The sequence below is a fragment of the Gavialis gangeticus genome, unplaced genomic scaffold (assembly GCF_001723915.1).
Source record: "Gavialis gangeticus isolate Ggan-Ray unplaced genomic scaffold, GavGan_comp1, whole genome shotgun sequence".
NCBI classification, from domain to species: Eukaryota; Metazoa; Chordata; order Crocodylia; family Gavialidae; genus Gavialis; species Gavialis gangeticus.
In genome coordinates, this window is record NW_017728965.1 from 364,718 (window position 1) to 370,743 (window position 6,026).

Genomic DNA, 6,026 nt, shown 5'->3' on the forward strand with positions numbered 1-6,026 from the left:
CCGCGGTGTCGGTGTCCTTTGTCCCCAGGAGCCCCAAGCAACCCCCCCACGCGGCCGCCAAGCCCTCACCTTTGTTTCTGCGGGGCTGCCCGCGCTCGCCCGCGCCCTTTCGAGGCTGGCTGGCATGGCCAGGGCCTGCGCGGGGCGCCCCGGAGGTCCTGCCTGGCTCTCAGAGCTCTGCCACCTCCCACCGCTCAACAGGCTGCAAGCCAGGCCTCTCGAAGCCGCCCCCGCCTGGCGTACGAAGCCTGAGCCTTGCACTTTCGCTGCCGCTAAGCCACAGGCGCGTTGTCTAAGGCCCCTCTGCATGCGGGACTAGGAGTTATTTTTGATGAAATGGAAGTTGCGCTTCGGCTGTAACCGCTAGACTCCAGGAGTCGGGGCTTTCGGAAGAGGCACGGTGAGAACCGGGCACGTGCGGGGTCGCTGCTGCTTCTCCGAGGGGCAAGGTAGACGAGGTCTATGGCCGGAGCAATTTGCAGCATAGGGGCAGCGATGGCACTATTCCAGATCACACGCCACCCCGATCCCAGCGGCTCCCAAGCTGTGCGCCGGGTACCACCAGTGGTGCACATTAACAGGTGTATTATAATAACTTTATATGACAAACATTTGCTGGTGGGACTTCAGATCCTATCATTTTAAACTGGCGATGCGCCATCTGTCAGTTTGGGGACTGCTGCTGCATCCTGTTCCCAGCAGCAGCCTTCAAGGAAGAAGCAAGAACCCCTTCAGTGGACAACGAGCAGCCCAGACAAACCCGACTGAGCCTGCTGGTCTGTACAACCTCCCAACAGTAACACTGCTACTTTCCCCCTTTGGTCACAAGTGCAACCCTGTAAAAATCTTCAGGTCTGAACCTGCAGGCTCGGTGTGAAAGCGCCTTACTCACGTGCGTAATTCAATCCAGAGCCATTGGCATAAATAGGAGGCAGCAGTTATCAGGCCCTTCGGATCATAGAAACCCTGCACCACCATATCAGATTAAAAACGTCTTCGGCATTACTACAGTGCATCTTTAAAAAGAAAAGGCTGTTTAGGTAGACAGTCATCAGGACCCTGAATGTACAAGCGGCCTTGACGGAGCTGTAGGGGGAAGGCCAAAAAAAGATGGTCCTAGAGTGAAAAATGAAGCAGCATTTAACGAGCTGATGTCCCATCAGTAACAAATGGTAAAGCAATTTGTTTTCCTGATAAATTTGTTAACATGCTGCTTAGAGTATTTTACTAATGTAAAACACTGCATGTGTTTTTCCACCCCTCTCTGTTGTACTGCACCAGAAGAAGTTGTGACATCTCAGCACATTTTTACTGGGGACCTGGAAGTAAAATGCTGGCGTAAGCAAGCAATGCCAAAAGCCATGGAGCTGTGAAGAAGAAAAAAAAGCTTGTTAGTGGCTGCAGAGCAACAGGGGGGGTTTTTTATATTTTCTTGATATTAGTAGTGTTATTTTATTATTTATTAAGCCCAACAGCACTGAGTATATTGCAGAGCAGTTTATATCAGGTTGAGATAAGACCACTCCCAAAGTTCCCTGGGTTTTATTTTTTTACCCAGGAATACAATTTTTCAAGTCTTTGACAGGCTCCGCCTCTACTCTGCTAGGTGCTGTACATAGTAAGACAGGCACTGCCACCAAAGAGAGATTATAGGGGAAACCAGCAGAAAGGAAGACAAAAAAACACAGAGAAGAGTTAAATCTTTGACTTCTTCTGCATCACAAGGTGAATCATCTGCCAATCCAAGGTAAGAATTGCAATCTCCTGATGCTCTCCCCATTGGACAACACTCTGCAATAAAGGTACACACAATGCTTATTTTAATCTGCACTTTTATATTCACATCATTTCTGAATTTGCTTGTCAAGCAGAGACTTCCTTTTCCCTTATTAAGAAGGAACTGCTGCCTAATGACTATCAAAGTCTTGGAGTCAGGGTATCCTGGAGATTTAATCATGAGAGGTGTTGAGCCCTGGTAACCACCACCCCCATATCAAACCCCTGGATAAGTCCACAGAGAGGGGAGTCAGGAGCTCCTAAATCTCTAATCCCAGCTCTGATACTAATCCCTCTCTCTGGCCTTGGGCAGGGCTCTTTCCCTCTTCACACTGAGGCATCTGGCAAATAGGAATAGTACTAGCCACCTGCCTCTCGAGGGAGTTGCAAGCATCATCTGCCCAGGGACAGTTTTTTGCTCTGCTCCAGGGGAAAGGGTGACTTAAAATACTGCTATAATGTTTATCCTTATTGCACATTGGCCTAAAGCAGAGCACCAGCCCTGAACTTTCTTGAACTTCGAGCCAGTCCCTGGATCCATGTTCCATGACTTGAATCCAATTGTGCCTAAAGAAAAGAAAGAGAGAGAACTAAAGTTCTTCAGATACCGTAGCTATGCTCAGATGGCCTTTCCCATTATCATATTAAAAGAACCTGAACAGTACAGAACAGAAAAATTAAAGAGATTAGATATCCAGGCATCAGGATGATCCACAACGTAGCAGCTATGTGGCACCAAAGTTTAGACACCAGATTGCCATTACCTCCAGATCCAAATTTCACAAGCCCATTTGAGATCCTCATGTGTAAGCATAAAGGCCCAGCCCCTTGGCTGTGTGGATCTATTGCACCAGCTGAGAATCTGGCCTAATTTTTTTTCCTTCAGACAAGCTCAAAGTCTTCAGAAAGGACATGTTTTTTTAATTCTTAAACATAATAGTAATTTGTCCTATTTATGGCAAGACAAAGACTGAGGAGGGACAGGATTGCTGTGTAAACACAGTGGAGGAACAGGGGGTGAGCGCTAGGAAGGGAGACACGCTGTTGGAATTCAAGGACAAAAGAAGAAATGGGCATAAACTGGTCATAAATACATTTAGGCTGGAAACAGAAGGAGGTTTCTAACAACCAGAGGAGCAAGGTCCTGGAACAGCCTGCCAGGGGCAAACAGCAAAGTGATTTTAAGATGGAGCATAATTGTTTTGCCATGACTGCCTATAATAGCAGGGAGCTGGACTGTGTTTCTATGCAAAATAAACCCAACTTGCAGAATGATCATGCATTTCTGGTACTCCCAGCCTTTCTTCACAGTAAGCATCTTAAAACTTACTCCTGATGAATCACATTACCTGTCAAGGTACTAGAAGAGGACCTATATTTCCTGAAAGCTTTTTATAGTTTTGTTTGTTTGTTTGCTAGACCTTAGTTTTGCCTAAATCCACAAGAATTAGATTAAGATAATTAAATCCCAATGCAGCAGTGAGTCACTGGGTTAGAGTGAATGCATTTCAGACATTTGTTAAATCCTGGTGACTTGTGACACAGCCCAGATGGGATATAGTGAAAACCTCTCCATGCCGGTGTACTGTAGGATGAAAGGAACACATCCAGTGTTGAGGAACAGAGGTGCATGCTATATCGACTGCTTTTGTGTTCCACAGGTGAAATCCTGCATGCAGCAAGCTGAGGTTAAAATCAGAAGGCACTATATTGAACCAACACATTACCAAGTGTTCAGCAAGGCAGAAGATGCGTAGTCAGCCCAAGTCCTCAGTAACACACTCCCGACTGCAAAGGAGAAGGACAATCAAGGTCAGTGATGTCTCCCCTCTCGTGGAAACGGCTTAGTGAAGACTGAAGGGATGCTAAGATTCCCGCCCTGTTCCTGCCAGCACGTCCATACACTCCTCTGGTTGCAGTGACTCAGCAGGGGTGCAATGGCACCGATACAGAGACCCCGGACACTGAAGAAACCCCACATCAAGAAGAAAATCCTTGGCTTGTGCACCCAGGTTGAAAACAAGGCACTTCTCCCTGGGATGTTGGAGGACTGCCCCTCCTGAAGCTCTTTCCACAGATCGACTTACTGGCTTCTGAGGACTGAGAAGGACCAGCACGAGACCTCAGCAGGTAAGAACCACTGCAACCGTTGCAGTGGAGGGGTGAAGTGGGGCGTCTCCTACCTTGCAGCAACCCCCCAGACTGAGCATTGTGAAGGAAGGTCCCCACCCCTTACAACTGAGAAGGCACGGTCCAGGCAGCACATCCTCCCCAAACATACCTATGTGGCCTTGGAAAGGAAGGATTCTTCCTCAAGACCAGGGAGTAGCTGTACAGCTCACATGAAGGCTCCTCCAGGCCAGTGCCTGAAAGTCTCCTGGGGGCCCTTCTGCGAGTTGTGCCCTACGTAAGGCATACAGGCCTGTGCAGTTTCTCTGCATTGGCATGCATGTCATGCTAAAGGAAGAGTGTCCAGAAGACAGGCCCAGCATTTTAAGGAAATGTCCTGTGCAGAGACCTTTAATAGAGTAAAAACTCTTTGCCTGGCCAGATGCTTTGCTGATGTAAATCAGTAAGCTGCCATTGTCCCCAGTGGAGGCCCATCAGCTGAGGATCTGGCTTACTAGGTTTTTGGATCAACCTCTTAAACTTAGGAAAGAATTGCATCCCCACTGTAGCTTCATGTGAAGGAGGATTACAAAATATGGAGACAGAATCTCTTTCCATTGAAGTCTACAGAGTAATTGCCATAGAATCCGATTGAATCTGTATGCTACCCGGTACGTTTCACCCGTTAAATTTTTCCACAAGGGCATTTTGTTATGGCGTCATAAAGCCAGATGTGAAATGAAATGGCTATTTTAAAATGCAGTGAAAAGAAGGGGTGGCTTTAAACAATTCCTGGTAGTACTGGAAATTCTAGCATAATGTCATCTGCATTAGTATGCTAGGAACCAAATGGTTTCACTCAACAAGCTTTACATTTTTCCCCAGGGATGTTAGGTAAAAAATGAGTACCAAGAATCCTCCTTTCCCATTGGTGGGCCCTATGCTCACTGAAGATCATGAAAATCTTGCCACTTCCTTCAGTGGTGGCAGGATTGGGCTGGTAGACTTTTAATATATTTACAGATACAGCCTAGATCCAATAGCATAATCTAGACATGTAGATTACTGCACAGAGCCTTGATGATGTGACCGTACTTCCATATAGGTACGGCACTCATATCTGAATGCTTTTGACTGCTAGCAGAGTTAGATGCAAGTCAGTAAATGTCCCTTTAATAAGACGATGACAGCAGTGTCTGTCTTTAATGACTCATTTAACTTGAGAGAGATACTTTTGTTGCTGGTGGGGTTTTTTGCTTTTCTCAAGAAAGCTACAAAGTGTCACCATATAATGGGCATACATGGAGGTCAGAGATGCTATGATGAAGGAAGTCTTGCATTTGAAAGCTTGTCTAACTCTGTCCCAACCATACAGTTGATCCAATAAATGATATCACCCTAAGAAATCCTTGCCTCCCGTACAATGCTTACATGCAGTCTTAGGCAGGGCTGTGAGAGGCTTTGGACCGTGCTTCAGATCCGGAGAAGATTCAGATGCTTTGGACGCCAAAGCAGCATGTCTGGATTGAAGCACTGGCTTCTTGAGGCTTTCCGAAGCAGTTCAGAGATACTGAACCACTTTGGAAAAGCTTCAGAGCCGCTTCGGACATCCGGCCACAGGGTATAATGGGGAATCAATTAAATATCTATAAATTTGTTGTTTTTTGTCTGATTTGGATGAAACTTGCAGGGGTGATATGCTGAGTGCATGAAGGATGCCAAGTTTCAAGAAGGCAGGTGCAGGGGTTTGGGGGGAACTGTACCCCAAATTCTTGAAAGCGAAACTCATGTCACATGTATGTGTTAAGCCACAGTGGGGCCAAAACCGCAGGGGTGGCAGTCTCTGCTGAGGCCACAAAGCCTGCCAAGTTTCAAGGAGATAGGTGCAGGGGTTTGGGGAAAATTACGTCTCAAGCTGCGGACAAGCAAAACCCGTGACATGGGTGACAGTGTGCATGTCAAGGCGCAGCAGGCTGAAAGCTGTAGGGATGCTAGCCCCTGCAGTTTTCAGCCTGCTGCACCTTAACACGCACAGGATCATCTATGTCACGAGTTTTGCCTGTCAGCAGCTTGAGGTGCAGTTCCCCCCAAACCCCTGCACCTATCACCCTGAAACTTGGCAGGCTTTGTGGCCTCACTAG

General features: G+C 47.1%; 1 long non-coding RNA gene across 1 annotated transcript in view; it reads left to right on the top strand.

Moving 5' to 3' along the window:
• The first annotated feature begins 888 nt into the window (after positions 1 to 888).
• The window catches only part of LOC109288449, an 8,105-nt gene continuing 2,967 nt past the window's right edge, over positions 889 to 6,026 (top strand). Inside the window, exon 1 of the long non-coding RNA XR_002095140.1 lies at positions 889 to 3,906. This is a non-coding gene — a long non-coding RNA (uncharacterized LOC109288449). The remainder of the gene's footprint in view (positions 3,907 to 6,026) is intronic.